The 16,321-nt window shown below is 35.2% G+C and overlaps 1 long non-coding RNA gene across 2 annotated transcripts; it reads left to right on the plus strand.

Annotated features, from left to right (window-relative positions):
- Positions 1-10,908: 10,908 nt before the first annotated feature.
- Positions 10,909-15,847, plus strand: LOC132610628 (uncharacterized). 2 transcript variants are annotated; one of them, XR_009571197.1, is made up of 4 exons: positions 10,909-11,358; positions 12,516-12,624; positions 14,875-15,008; positions 15,464-15,847. It is a non-coding gene; the product is annotated as an uncharacterized LOC132610628 (long non-coding RNA). The 2 variants fall into 2 exon arrangements; XR_009571196.1 differs by having other exon boundaries at positions 10,910-11,199.
- Positions 15,848-16,321: the final 474 nt, after the last annotated feature.

Here is a 16,321-nt window from a genome sequence, read left to right on the forward strand (position 1 = left end):
ATACAATTGAGTTTCATTCCATTAGATGCAACCCTATTCTAGTGAACAGGTTCACTCAAGGTCGATTTTTCTCACCACTTTCTTGCTCGGCCTTCGTGACAGTCGGAGTTGTTGTTTCTCCCGTTACCGACTGGGGTTGTGCTCCAAGTACACTGCCATTGGTGCTCGCGGCCACCGGAGTAAGCGTTACCTGTGTTTTGCCCTTAGTAGTCACCAAGGCCTGCGGGGTGGTTAGATCTGCCTCCTCATTCGTTTCTAAGACCGACAAAGATGATTCCCTTGTCTCCATTTTTTTTGTTTCTCTCTTTTTTTTTGGGGGGGGGGGGCATTAGGGTTTCCTCATTCTGCACTGATTTCCCATTATTTTCTTGCGATTTAGTACTAATTGAACTTCCAAATGCTATTAGTGGTATTTTCCTGGGCCTGCCATGCCCTCTTCCTCGTCCTCTCACCATGAACACCACTACCGGCGTGGTTCACTTACCATGCGCCGATAGCCAGAGCAGAGAAAGTGTCACGTCCCGTATTTTTATACATTGGGACAACCCGGATTAACTATGATAATTTAAGGCCAAGATTATTCCGGGATATGAAGTCGGGACTTTTGACCATTTGATTTTATTGTGGGACATAAGTTATATATGAAATTGATGGCATTGAACACTTAGGAAAAATTGGGACCCAAATTTATAAATTGGAATTTAAAATGTTGTACAAGAATGCCATGGTGGCCATGTAAATGGGATTGGTCCCACACATTGTGTGGCCAAATTTAATTAGTCCAACACATTATGTGGGCCAAAGTTAATATAGATATTTTTGTGGGACTAAATAGATGACTAAGTAGTCATCTTCTCTCATTTTGCAACACTTAGAAAATATCAAACATTGAGAGCTCCCAACCTCACTGTTTTCGGCCAAGGCAAGAGAAAACCAACCCCCATTTTTAGCTTCTCTAAAATTAATTCTTTGGTGTAGATCAACTATATTGAAGTCCCTAAGTAGCGTGGAGGTGTCGTTGGAGTGATCAATTCATTATTTCTCATTCTTGGAAACCCTAGGCTATTGGGAAATGGAAGAGAAAAGGTAAGATTTGATTATGTTTTATGTGTTATGAAGGTTGTATGCATCTTGTAGTATGTTAAAATGGAGGAAAAATCATGAAATATGGAATGTTGGAAGTGAGTTGTGTGTGTGGTGCTTGAGCCGTGTAAGTATGTGTGTGTTGTGTTGTGTTGTGTTGTGTTGAAACTATGAATTAATGCCTAGTTAGTATATTATGATCATTGTAGGGTGAAGGAATGATTGAGAATTATCCATATGTGTATGTTGGTGTGCTAGCCGAAAATGGGTCACCTTATATGGAAATGAATAAATTAATGTCGCTTAATGTTTTAGTCGTCGTCGTTATGAATTCGATGTTGGAAATGAATGCTTAATGACTCAAATTGATGTTGTAATTGATGCGGCCTGATTTGGAGGTTATAGTATATTAAATGTAATTTGTATGTTGATGAGAATAGCATTGTTAGAATGTGAATTGTGGATGCAAATCATGATTTGAAAATGAGGAGTGGGTTAAAGTGAGGTTCTCGGGTTAGGGGCTGTTCTCGGCTAATGTGGAAAAATTTTGGATTGTCGGAAATGTTGTATGAATCGCTTAGAATGTCATTAAATATTGTTGGTATGGATTCGGGTTAGTATTTGAATAAATAAGCATCGATGTTGGCTTAAAGGCAAGTCGTCGAATTGAAATCATGAAAGTTATAGAATGATGGAAAAGAGAGATATTAATGTTGATAGATTGGTTGTTGTTGTTGATTGATTTGGCCGAGTTAAATTCTCGGGATGGCCTATTTACAGGGGAAGTGCTGCCGAATTTTCTGTAAAATTTAGAGTTAGTTGGAATGAATAATTGCTTAAGTGCCTATGGTTAATATTGGATATTCATTGGCACATTTTGTAGACCTTGGGGAGCCCGAGGCGTAGATTTGGAGTAGCTTTAGATTGGCTAGCTTGGAAGTGCGTTCGAGGTATGTAAAGCACCCTTCTTTCATTTGGCATGCCTTAGTTACGAATAGGCTAGACTACTAGTCTTAAGGAAATCCTAAATTCGAAATCCGAGTTCGCTATGATCTTTACATATATTCTTTGGCACTCCTATGTATGATATGATGAAATATGAACTATTATGCCTTTGAAGAAATTGATTTCCAAACTTTGCACAATGAGTTGATTTAAAGAATTCCGAACTATAAACGCCATATCTTCCTCCGAAAGGTTCGGATTGCTTTAATATTTTTGTAAGAGCTTATATGGCATATGATGAATATATTTCCTATAGGCGGGCCCGACTCGGGTCAATACCCTTCCGTGGGTCCCGCGACTTTCCTTTATGTAATTCGGAGAACTTTTCAAAGAATTTGATATGACTACTATTTCGATTTGCAAGTATGATTATCTTACTTATGTTTGAATTTATTATAATAATGTTATGCATATGACTACTCACGACTCTATTCGTGCATTTTGTTATTCCCTTCGCCGAGTCCCGGGCCGGTTCTGTTATCGTGCGCATTTTGATATACTCCGGAGTTATGCTGTGTTATGGTTCTCCGAGCTACTCGCTAATGAGGGTCGGGTTCCACTTATGTTTGGTGATGTGTTGTATATGGCGTTATGTTGTGATGTGATATGTGAAGGGGGTACGGAGATTTAAGACTTTCTGGTGTTATGCTGTGTTATGGCGCCATCGACGGGCGGGCGACCATATTCTTCTGTACCCTATGCATGACTTGCATATTTTTTACAGTAAACAAATTTTGATATGTTGGATTTGCACTTATGTTTGATACTTCCATTTCGTTTATGTCTCAAATTTGCTTTCTGTACATTCTGCTTTGCATACTCAGTACATATTTCGTACTGACCCCCTTTCTTCGGGGGCTGCGTTTCATGCCCGCAGGTACAGACGCACAGTTTGGTGATCCCCCAGTTTAGGATATCCCCTTCAGCTGTTCGGAGTGCTCTTCTCATTTCAGAGCATACACTTTTGGTATATACTTTTGTTCGCTATGTATGTATACATTTGTTTCGGGGTTCGGCGGGGCCCTGTCCCGCCATATGATTCGTTTGGTCTGTTTAGAGGTCTGTAGACTTATTTGTGGGTGTGTGTGCCTACTTCTGTACAGTTGTGTCCATATGATCCCTTTCGTTATGGCAGCCTTGTCGGCGTGCATTTTATATATGTTTTTGGGTCGTTGTGCCATTTGATAGCCTTGTCGGCTTTTGATATATTTGACAGCCTTGTCGGCTTTTGACGTATTTGATAGCCTTGCCGGCTCTTCGATATATGTATATGTATATATTTGTGTCTGATACAGTTTGAGATAGTTTGAGACGGCATATAGCATTTTTGCCGCATATACTATTTGGATGCGATTCGATATGTACAGGTATGTCAGGGTGCCCAAGTAGGGCACTAGTCACGGCCTACGGGGTTGGGTCGTGACAGAAAGAAAGTAATTTTGTCAAATAGTTTTCTTTGAATAATTCATAACTATTATTCGCACTTCTGCCCTTATTTTTAACGGCGCACGTCTAAATTAAAAAATCAATAATTAATTAACATGTGGCATCACCTAATTGGCCTAATTTGGGTTCCACAATAAAAAAAAAAATAAAAAAAGCCCCCAACCCTCTCTACACTCACCAGCCCACCCAACCCCCGTTTGACCCACTTCTCATCTCTCTTCCATTTTTAGTCTTCTTCTTCCCAATCTACCCACACCCTCCTCCTTCACCTTGCATTCTTTAATTGAATGAGTGTTGAGACGAAACAATTTTTACTCGTCCATATTTGATTTTAATGGACAAAACTTTTGATTTGTACACCCAAATTTACAGATTTAGAAATTTAAATCAAGCTTCGAAAAGTTCCTTCAATGGCGGCTTTAGTTCACTTCTTTAATGGATTTTTTCACCAAGTTTACTCAATCACGCTTGAGCTTAAGAACCAAACTCCAACGTACCAAGTTCAAACAGCCAATAAATCTCGAAATTAAATTTTCAAATTGAGGTCAATGTTCATCGATGAATGTCCAAATTTTATGGAGGTTTCATGAGATTAAACAAGTTTTTTTTTTGCAGTATTCAACTAAATTTCAACACAAATAAACTCAATAAAACTTTAGGATCAGATTCAAACTCAAACTAATTTCATTATAAAATAATTTTGCATAATTAAACGGTTTACTTTTAAAAAATGAGCAAACAAATAACTAATTAGAGAAAATATTGGAGGTGGGAGGCGTTGATGGGAGGAAGAAGACCGCAATCCACTCCACTTTGCCCAGTTAAAGGTAACTAAAGTATAAGAAATTACAATCTATTAAAATGTAATAAGAATTTTTGTCCAATTAAAGATAACTAAGTATAAGAAATTATAATTTATTAAAATATAATAAGAACTTATTGCATCCATTTGACATATTTAGAAGACTAGAAACGGAAGAGAGAGAAGAAGCGGGTCAAAGGAGGTTGGGTGGGCCGGTGAGTGTAGATGGGAAGGGGAGGGGGGGGAGTGTTTTTTTTCAAAAAAATTAGGCCCGGTTTGTCCATAGATACCAAAAAAAAAATCACTTTTTTTTGGAATTTTGGAGTTGGAGTTATGTTTGGCCATAGTTTTTGAAATTGTAGTTTTTGGTGAAATGTAGTTGTAAAAAAGTGAATTTTTTTTGAAAAATAAGTTTTTTGAGTTTTTGGTATTCCGGAATACAATATCAAGTTGTATTCGGAATTCTCATGGCCAAATGCTGATTCCGGAAAAAAGTGAAAAACATTTCCTGAATAAAGTGAATAATTCTTATGGCCAAACGGGGGCTTATTGTGGGATCCAAAATTAGGCCAATCAGGTGATTCCATGTGTTAAATAACTATTGATTTTTTAAATTTGATGTCGGCCATTACAAATAAGGACATTTTAGACCCCATAAGTTAACGACAGGTAGGGCTGCTTATCGGGCGGATTATTACGCTTAACGGTTCGGCTTAACGGTTATCGACTTTTAAAAGTATTAATCCGCTAGCCAACCTATAAGATATCGGTTGGTTCGGTATCGGATTAGCAATTATCGGACGGTTATCGGGAGGTGTATTGGCTAAATATAAGAGAAAATGAAAGAAGTGAAAGAAGACCCGACACTAAAAATAATGACCCAACACATTCTCACTCTGTTATATGGATTGCCTATAGTTTCTCATTGAAAGTGCAAAAATGAAAGCCACATTTGAGAAGTTTTCACAGATGTGCTTCTAGTCCATGTAGTTGGATGCTGGAATATAGTTCTCTTCTGATATATATAGCACAAATGCATTAATTGGTGCCTATGCGGGAACTTGCTAGTTGTAGGATCTTAATCAGTTCATTCAGCAGAACAATACTTGTGTCTTGCGTGCAGTAGCAGTTGCTGACTTGCTGTGCTTTACCCTTTAGGTAAATTAGGGTTATTTTCTAAGAATTAATTAAGTGAATACACTTACTGTCTTACTGACTAAATAGGCTTGGCCTGCTGAGGCTTATCTTTAGGTTTACAAATTATAATTACCATACATATTTTATTTGTTTAGGGGTAAAAATATAATAAAATATGATAAATTCTTAACGGGTTAATGGTTTACCCAATAAGAAAATTGAGTAATCCGTCCCCCGCACCGATAAGCCGTTAATTATAAAATTTAAATCCATTCCCCACCCGCCAATCTGATAACCCAATACCAATAAGCCAATTTTGCGGTTGGTTATCGGTAGCGGTTGGTACCAATTCTAATAGTCTAAGGGTATTGTTGACACCCAATTTTGTCTCACCTTCCTCCAAATATTTATTTACGCTCCTAATATTTTGGCAATTCAAGAAATAATTAGTTATATTTTACTACGATTATTAGTTTTTATTAATATCCGTGTTTCACTACCCTATTGTAGTCACTAGCTATCATTATTATTATTATTATTATTATTATTATTATTATTATTATTATTATTATTATTATTATTATTATTATTATTATTATTATTATTATTACCGGTATTGTTCTAATTTGCATTATAATCATTTCAGCATTTTTACCATCCTATGCACACGTATCGCATTTATTTTGCGCAATTTAATAATAGCGTTTATTTATTGTTGAATTTTTAAAATATTATCGCACGGCTATTCACGACGTCATATAATTTTATTTTTATCTGAGCACTAATAAATACGTACTTTTATATTAGGTAATATTTTGGCACATGTTAGCATATAGTTAATTAAAGTAGGTCTTTTACTTAAATTTAGAAGTCCAAATTATTTCTTTCATTCAGCCATATTTTAATTCATCTAACCCAAATCCAAGCCCAATCAACAACAATATTTTCAAACCAATCTACATGTTAATTCATCTGCCCAGCCCATTACCCGCTTAAATCGACCCAGCCCATATATTTTTTATTATTCACCCAGCCCACGTTTCAGCCGGCCCACTACCCGAACCTACCTGACCCGACCCGTCTGTTTAACAAAAAAAAAAAGGAAAACGATTAGGTTTTTCATCTTTTCCTCTTTAGCCGCACACCCCCCTGCCCTTCCTTTCTCCTCCTCTTTCCCACCTCCCTTTCCAGTTAAACCTTCCCTTCTCTTTAGCCATAAACAGATTTGTCCCCTCCCATTTTCGTGCAAACTTCGTTTGCCTCCTCTTCAGCCGCTCATATCTCTCTCTCTCTCCTCGCAAAAATAGTAAAGATCGCAGTCGACTTTCACCTTCCCCAGACCGTGCATGGTCGATTTGGGGAAGGGAAATTAATGCTCGGTACCCCCACCAGGATTTGACCGTTGAAAGAGGTCAACTCTTGTTTTCTTCTTCTTTCTTTTTCTGCTTGCATCTGAATCATCCTTAATGAATTTTGGCTGTTTGTTGATTTCAAATCGTTTCTTACCAGTTCTTTTTTTCATTTTCGTAGTACAAGTTTAGTGAACTTTGTCTCTTTATTTGGTCTGCTTCTGATCGATGACAGAGGTTTCTAACGTTTTGTGTTTGAAAAGGATTTTGAAAAGCAAATCAGAGATGGTGAAATCCCGCCCAAAAATGTTAGTTTAAAACCCTAATTTCATCCTATAAATACGGGCCTTCTTATACTCAAAGGGAGGTTTTTTCGAGTCGCAAAAATTCCCCCTAAAAAAAAAAAGTCTGTTAGCCGCCCAAATTCCTCTAAAATATTAGTTTTCATAATTCCTTTTGATTATTGATTCAAAATACTACACATTTTATTCCCGTTTCGCTGTTTCGAATCCGAGTGCGCGCAAATCCGGAGGTTTGTAGTGTTTAAGTGGATATCGAAGCCCCGCACCCACTTCGCTGCACCCGAAGAAGGTAATCCTCCCTTCCCCCTTTATCTTCTGCTTTATCTATGCTTCTTTAATTGGTGTGTCGTTTAAAACATGTCGATTAGTTAGGTTGGTTTAGCTCAATGGATAAGTCTGTTTATATGTTGATATTAATTCGGACTTAATCAGTTTGTATGATGGTTTAGTTGTTGAGTTAGTTCCATTTATACAATTACATATGTTGGAATTATATGAGTGATTCTCTATCCTTTCCTTTTATTTTTTTTGCTACGACTTTATTACGCTTGGTATTTGATTTTAGTTCTCAGTACTTTGTTTTCTGTTTGTTTGGAATTTGACTTCAGTTAGTTTATTCAAACCCATAAGTATTTGTTTAGTTTTACTTTGGTCGTAATATCAGTGTTAAACACTTTCGAAGAAAAAATCAGACCTGTTCTTGTGTTTCATTTGGGTTGCTATTCAAGTATGTAGAAATATAATCTTTTCTATCCAAACATCAGCAATCCATTAGTTCGTGTGAACTTGTTTGTTATTGTCATTTTTCTTATCTTGGTTGTCAAATTTGAATGTGATGAAAAACTTAACATGATTGATGAGCTTGAGTCAAGTTTGGTTTGTTCAGTGGTAAATTTGAATGAAATATTCCCAGAAATCGATTCAGCTTTTGGATCTTAATTTGAAAGAGGTCGCCTGCTTGTTCGAAACCGTATGCATAGGAGTTTTGTTTCTAACCAGTCCATGGCCTTTCTTATTTAATGTTCAAATGATTAATGAAAGAGTTTAGTTTAAAACATGAATATGCTCTGATCGATGGTATTTAGATATTCTTCGCTGTGGGTTTATGGAATAAGATTTAGTATTCTGGTTTACGTCTGCAGTATGATTCTTCCAAGTTGGAGTTGACTGTGTTAACGTTTATGTGTCGGATGTCGTAACAATAGAAATTTCGCTTGTCTTTTGATATGATGTTATCTTATAAAAGATGGCTCAACATCATTGTTTTTGTTATTATACAAAGTAGATCGATAGGGGAAATGCGCTAGTACTTTTCTATATTTATTTAAAGAAATCACTAGCCTGTTCAAAATCTGTTTTGATTTACCTCCTTCCACATAATGCAGCCTCCAATTGTTTGTTTGAAACCTCGAAAATGGATAAAATGTGGATATAAAATAATTAGCTTGTTTTGGTAAAATCAGATCTGCTTAAGGAAGTTCTCTGTCTGAATATGTATGTGTTAGTGCAGATTTCAATATGTTTTTGTTGGTACTATGTTACGGTAATTATGTCCCAAATGAAAGCATAAATCTTTGTCAAATGCACAAGTTATAACAGAACATAGTAGTTAGGTGTCAGATTGATTTTTTTCTTTTCCGTTGCAATCTTCTGCCTGCTATTGATGTGCCCACTTGAATTTACATTATATATGTTTAGCATTACTTATTGATTACGTACTAATTCTTTTTCCTTCATTTTTATGCATGAACATCGCATACGAGTCCGAGGGACTTGTTCTTCTTCCACATTCGGTGTTGGGATAAAAGCCTAACGAAATCTTTTTCGTGTCCAACCCATCCGCAGCAGTGTATAAAATCTCTGCTGGGCCGAGGCCCAACAACAGCAAACAGATCGTAGCAACTTTAAAATGGGCTGAGCCCATGCCCGATTGCAGCAGCTCTTTAAAAAAAATGGGCTGAGCCCATTTAAATTATCTACTCCTCTATTTATTTTGTGCATTTAATTTGTATTATGCAACTAACTCTTTGTTTGTTTTGTTTTCTTAGTTTAGATAAATCCTAATGAATTAGTAGGTTTAGTTTTAGTAATGGGTAGTTAGTTTAAGGAAGACTAACAATTAATTCCATAAGTTTTATTCTCTTCTTTTCATGTTAAAACTATTTATAACGTCTAATATTTATTTTATTTAGAATAATTGATTTGCAAAATGGCATGACTATGTATTTTAAGCAAAGGGAATCATATTTTTTATCATAAAACATTTCAAAACGTCATTAGTACGCAAGTATAAACTCAAGTATATTTTATAAATAACTCTTCAAATTTGAATCAATCATGCATATTTTTAGCTCAGCATAGTTAATAAGAAATAATAAAAGGAAAAAGAAAACCCACTTCCTTTTGAATCCTATTTATAAGTCTAGATTTTTCTACATTGTTATATTCATATAACATAATTTATCCAAAGTTCAAAATTGCTAAATCTCTTCTCAAAAGCTATTAGCAAATTACCATATTTCCTACAAGTCTTATCTTGAATAGCATTTACTATATTTTCATATAAGGTCTTAGCAACATTTTAAGCTTTATTTTAAATAGCATTTAAAATCTTCTTTTATGTGAGCTATTATATTTTCTACAAGTATTATTTTAAATAGCATTATTATTGCTTTCATTTAAAGTCTAAGCAACATTTATAAGTCTTATTTTAAAGTAGCGTTTAAAGTCCTCTTTTGTACAAATTATTATATTTTCCGTAAATCTTAATTAACATTACTTCCCTTTAAAACCTCAGCAATACTTGTAAGTCATTTCTAAAATTTAAGCACTATATTAATTAACCTAAGTTTGGTCGGATAACCGTAGTTAACGGATTCTAGAGGATGTCTAACCCCTTCCCTTTAGGATAATTAGAACCCTTACCTAGAATTAAAATTTAAGCAGACCATTAACGGAGGTTTAGATAGATTTACCTTAGTTAGGTGTCCTAATTCACCTTAAAATCAATTAGGCAGCGACTCCCTAAAACAAAGCAATTTAAGAATCTCCAATATGTTGTACCTTAATTTAACCCAGTTAAAATGGGTATACCAGGTATTTTAGGCCCTTTTCCTATTTAGTTTTCATCTAACGTTATCTATCTAGCTTGCAGAATAGTGTACATGGCTTCTGGGACACGACAGGTTGATTGCTACAATCTTTGAGAAGAAGTCAAGGATGAAGTTATTTAACTGGTTTGGGGATACTCTCAAGTCGCAAAAAACGAAAGAAGCCCGATTAACTTCTAACATATACTGGCCATTATACGAGTTTAGGGTAAAGGCTGAGCAGGCAAAGAAAGTCTGGAGATCCGAGAAAGGTGCCTCGTTACACACAATGCAGTCAGCACGGGGACGACTACGGGAAATTGATAAGTAATATTATTCTTTTAACTTATACACTACTAAAAAAAACAGCATTTTCCGACCTCAAAAAACCGACCTCAGTTGAGGTCGAAAAGAAACCGACCTCGTGAGATCGGTAAAGTCGTAATATTTATTTTTTAATTTTTTTAAAAATAAACCGACCTCGTGAGGTCGGTAATAATGTACCAAAATTTAAAAAAATAATGGACCGACCTCGTTAGGTCGGAAATTTATTTCATGCTAAATATATTATAATTTTATTTTTAATTTAAAAAAATAACGATCTCACGAGGTCGGTATTATTTTAAATTAAAAATAAAATTATTAAATATACTGACATCATGAGATCGGTATAATTACTTAATCTACAAGACAGATGAAATTAAACCCGTCTCTTTCCCATTTCTCCCCCCGCCCCTCTCTGTCTAACCCTAATAACTCCGGCGACGTCACCATCATTCCTGTCAGTCACCGCCGCCGCCATCCCTACCCAGCTGAAAAAAGCTTGTTTCAGATATGACATTGAAAAAAGAGTTTACCTAATTGACTACTTCTTCCAAATCTCTCCCCCATTTTGTAAGCTCTCACACTTTCTTCACTTCATTTTCCCCATATCTCACGCCCTTCTCTTCTTCCAATGCTCTCCACCTTCATTTTCCATCTTCTGGGTAAGCCCTAACTTCTCCTTTGATTCACTAATTTCTTTACCAGACTTTCTTGAATCCTTCTAAGAAGAACAGGGTTTTGCACCATTCTCAAATGATTCAGTTTTTTATTTGGAGTACCTTTTTCTTAGAAATAAGCTAATAGTGGATTGCAAATGAGAGGTATTTACTTTTGTTGATAGGGTTCCAACTCTGGTAAACTTGCTAGTTGCTACTGCAGTTAATATTTTTGTTATTCATTTGGAAGTTAAGGACTCAGTATGAACTCTAGTGCATTTGCTATCTGTCTATTTCATTTTCTAGATCTGAGTTAGTTATATATTCTTTTGCAGTTTTCTTCCCTTAATTAGGAGCTGCAAACCCAACTTCTCTGATGTAGTGCCTCTTTTAGTGTTTTCCTTTTTTCTGCCTAATATGTCTTGTTTCTCTATTTGGCTGACAAATGAATTGAACTTGCATAGTTCAAGAGAAACGTGTAACTTTTTTCTCGTAATTAATTTAGTTTGTTGCTATATACGTATTTCAATTATGTGTTGGTGAAAAAGAAAGCAACGTTATTAGAGATAAATCCTCTGGAGTTCGGGGATTGTAGAAACTCCCTGAATCAAGTTTAGAAACCTTCGGGTATTATTATCCAAAGAATGGTTTCCTCGATGAATGATATTAGTTTTGTGTCTTGCCCCTTTTTCATTAGCATCGTCGAATTTTGTTTTTGCTCTCTTTGTGCTTTTTTTTTCCCCATTAGTAGATGTGCACTCATTATTAGCATATCCAGTGGTGTAGCCGCATAGACAGAATGGTGCTCAATTGAACACCCTTTATTGTAAAATTATAATGTGCATATAGGCAAAAATCATTTTTTATACATATGTATTAAATCTTGAACATCCTTAATGAAATTTCTAGCTTTGCCACACATATCCATTTCTAATTGTTCTATGTTTAGTTTAGGAGCATCATTATTAATCGTCATGTGCTTTGCCCGTTCAAATCTACATTTTTTGTTCTCTATTGCTTTGCTCTTGGAACTTGAAGAAATATTACACCATGCTGCTATAAATTCTGCAAATTAGTACCATGCTGCTTCTGTTTAGGACCTGCAGTGCTTGTGTTTTGAATGTCTGCATTTTCCTTTTCTTGCACCTGATTCTTTGCATTCCCAGTTGCACTTGACACCAAACTAATGTGCTTCTGCAAATTAGTACTACAAGTAGTACCAAGCTGATGATTAATGTTACTACTCTCCTGAACTTGAACTTTAAGACTTGCATTATCTACAATAACCAAGATGCCTCCCTTACTGCTTGTATGATCTGCAGGTGGTTTGTTAAATTCCTGACTGCCTGCAGTTGTTTTGGATATTTCCACATATCTCAACAACTTTAGATGGAGATACAAAGTTGTTCTCCTCATTAGCAAGACCTGCAGGTATCTCATTTTGCTGTTGCAAGTTTGCTGAAGTTACTATCCTAATAGAAAAAACACAGGGAAGATGCATAAAAACCATTTCACATGAACATAATTTTCTTTGACAAGTACCCACAAAAACAAAAACTTGATCTTTTTTGGTCAGGCAAAACTATACAAACTGCTCAGTGGTCTGATTTCTTTGCTTAAGCTATGGAAGATTGCATAGCATCTAGATGATAAACTTCCAACTATAATGTATGATGTTTCCGTAACTTGGTTCATCTGTTCATGTTTGTTTTTGGTGCCTTAATGTAACTTCACTAAAAATTACTTTCAACAGACTAGCTGACCCCATACTTTTCCTTTATTCCTTGTTTCTGCTATTTTACATAAATTTTTGTGAGTTTGGAATTATCACTTGATTTAGTGGTTTCTAGTGTTACTTGCCATAGAGTGGTCAAGGATTAATGCCCACTACCTCAACTGTGTAGCTTTGTTGGATTGTACAACTTTAACACCCTTGTGCTAACTACATAGAAAGTATGTAATATTAAGGTGGGATAAACAGGTAGTGTTACAGTTGTTTTTGCAGGGAAAAGATTCCTCATTTTGATTGTTTGGATGGTTTCTATTATTGTTGTCATTGTGGGAAGAATAAGGTCAAAAAAAGATTCCTCATTTTTTTTTAATCTGCCACTTGCTTGCATTTATCTTCAAAAGTTGGGACTTGAGTTTCCTCATTTTTATTGACTTCTTCATCAGTGGATTTATTGTAGTATGATGGTAAGGGTTATATTCAAATTTGCTTGCAAAGCTGTCTTTTGACTGCTTTTCAAGAATAATTTTTGGGCTTATTCTGGTGTATCTATAAAGCTTCTGCTTTGTTGGTTTAAAGAACTACTATCTCTTTTCCATCTGTTTGGTGCTTGTTATTGCTATTGTTGATAGTGTTATGGTCAAAGTTTGGATCTTTTTTCATTTCTTTAGGGACTTTAAAGTTATATGATCTATATGTAAGAACTTCATTAGAATTTGCTTGGAAAGCTACCAGCTTTTGACTGCTTTCAGGAAAGTTTAGGCTTATTCTGGTTTGGTTTTTTCTATGAATCTTCTTTTTTCTTGGTTTAAAGAACTCTGTCTTGCTAATTGGGGGATTTACTTGAGTTGGGAAAATTGTTTTTGTTTCATACATTTTCTCAAAGCAAATCTTCAGTCTCGAAAGTCTTGATATTTCTGCTATTTTTTTAACTATAACTACTGCTTTTCTAAATGCATATCAGTTGTCTTTGAAAATGGGGACCTTGATTGACTATAGTGCACTCATTTAAGATGAATTAATGGACCCCTCTATCTATTGATTTGTTACTATTTAAGAAAATTATCGTTTTGTGGACCAACAAGAAATCTTCTATATCTGTCTCTTTGGACTTACTTTTTCTTGCTTTTCTCAAATTTCAAATGAAATCAGTAAAAAAAGAAAGATGGTCTGAAGGTACTCATTTGGTTTGTGCCTATACCTTTATTCCATCTTCCTTTTGCATTTCCATGTCATTTAAGAAAGATGGTCCCATGCTGCATCAAAGGATTTAAGTTCTGTACATTTACCAAAAATTATTTTTACTTTAAAAATCAACTACATGTACATATCTTAATAAATCTTGATACAATAATGTATAAAAGGAATTAATGTAGTTTCGAGACCATTTAATATAAGAAAATTGATATTTTAGTAACATTCTTGGCACTGCAATTTAGTCAACAGTTGGTCCAGGAAATTTTAAGGCAGGTTTGTTTTCTGTTGGCTATGTGAATTTACTTTTGGGATGGCCCAAATATGATTGCTTTAGATGATTTTGACCTATCATTTTGACTTTAAGATCTAATATCTCTAAATGCTACTGAAACTACCAAGTGGACTATTGTGCCCTTGTTACTGTATGTTCCATCTTCATTGATAGGAGATATTGTAAATTTAATAACTAAATTTCCTTTTATGATCTGATGTATACCTCTTAAATAACTGATCGTCCATTCTATGTCCTTAAATTTCCAATTTAATTAACCTTTCGCCAGCATTTACCAGATACTCTTAAATTTTAGTCTTCCGAAAGGAACATAGAGCGTTATCATGCTAACAGCTTAGTGAAACTCAAGCAGTGAGCTAGGAGTGTCATAGCCTACGTCTGTCAAATAAATGTCTTGCTTACAAAATTTTACCTATAATATTCTTGAGAGAATCGAAACAGTAATATTTCCTTCTGAATGCAGGAGCTGGGGAATAATTTCCTTAACTATAGCTTATTTCTGGCAACTCTATACTTTATGGATCCTTGTTCAGCTGCATGAAGCAGTTCCCGGGAAGAGATGCAATAGATATGTGGAACTTGCACAAGCAGCTTTTGGTAAGAAAATCAAGTTATAAATTTTTTAGCTACCAACTATTCAAAGTTTCCTGTCCAATCTAATTATCTCGTTCTGTTATCTCTGCTCAATTTATATCCTATTTAAGCATCTCAAACCTCACTTATCCGATACGTCAAACTCCATGTCTTTCAATTCATAAAGTTAGATTTTTACTAAATATAGAAAGGTGTCATTCTATTTGTGACTGACTAAAAACAAAAGAGTGTCACATAAATTGGGACGGAGGGAGTATTTTCATTCACTACCACTATTAGAATACTTAAGTCCAAATGAATATCTTAGACTCTGTGACCAGTCAAACGGTGTCCCGATGAGATGTATGAAATGATGATAGAGTTATTTAAATCCTACTTGTTATTTAAGCGTAAGGAAATGAACATAGTTTCACTTTGCTTGCTAACATTGCCAAAATTGTATTCACTTGCACTTTCAGGTGAAAGACTTGGGGTTTGGCTTGCTCTCTTCCCTACTGTTTACCTATCTGTAGGGACTGCGACAACTTTGATTCTCGTAGGAGGTGAAACCATGAAGATGTTCTTTCAAATTGTTTGTGGTCCGCTCTGTTCATCGAATCCTTCCAGTCTAATGAGTTCTGTTGCAGGCATTGTTTTATAGATAAATGCAATTGCAGTGATCCATAAATTTGGTCACATTGTATTGACTGATATAGAAGAACTGTAATGTCTATGTCTTATTTCTCATTATTGTTGATAACAAGTGTAACTGTGGCCTTATATTAGTTTCTGCGCAACTGTTGGAATCATTTCTTGTTATGGAAATATCTCTGAAAAGAAGAGAATATAATTCTTGTTTTGTATGTGTTGTAATAGTAGCTTATTGTTTTATGTATTTATAGTAGTTTGGTGTATTGTTGGCAGCTATTTGGGCTCGTTTTAGTTGAAAGTAAAATTATTTTCATCTTGACAGGGAGGCAGTTGGAGTAACAGCTAGGTGCTACAATTTTTTTTGCAGAATACCGACCTCATGAGGTCGGTTATGGGCAAAATTTACTCAGAAATTGCTAATTACCGACCTTATGAGGTCGATTTTCTGGAAAATATTCCCAGAAATTGCAAATTACCGACCTCATGAGGTCGATTTTCTGCAAAATATTCCCAGAAATTGCAAATTACCGACCTCATGAGGTCGGTTTTCTGCAAAATTATCTAGAAATTGCAAATTACCAACCTCATGAGGTCGGTTTTATGCAAAATATATCATATATTCATATAAATTACCGACCTCAGGAGGTCGGTAAACTCATATTATTATATTATTAATATAATTTACC

This window comes from Lycium barbarum, chromosome 9, assembly GCF_019175385.1.
Source record: "Lycium barbarum isolate Lr01 chromosome 9, ASM1917538v2, whole genome shotgun sequence".
Classification (NCBI taxonomy): Eukaryota; Viridiplantae; Streptophyta; class Magnoliopsida; order Solanales; family Solanaceae; genus Lycium; species Lycium barbarum.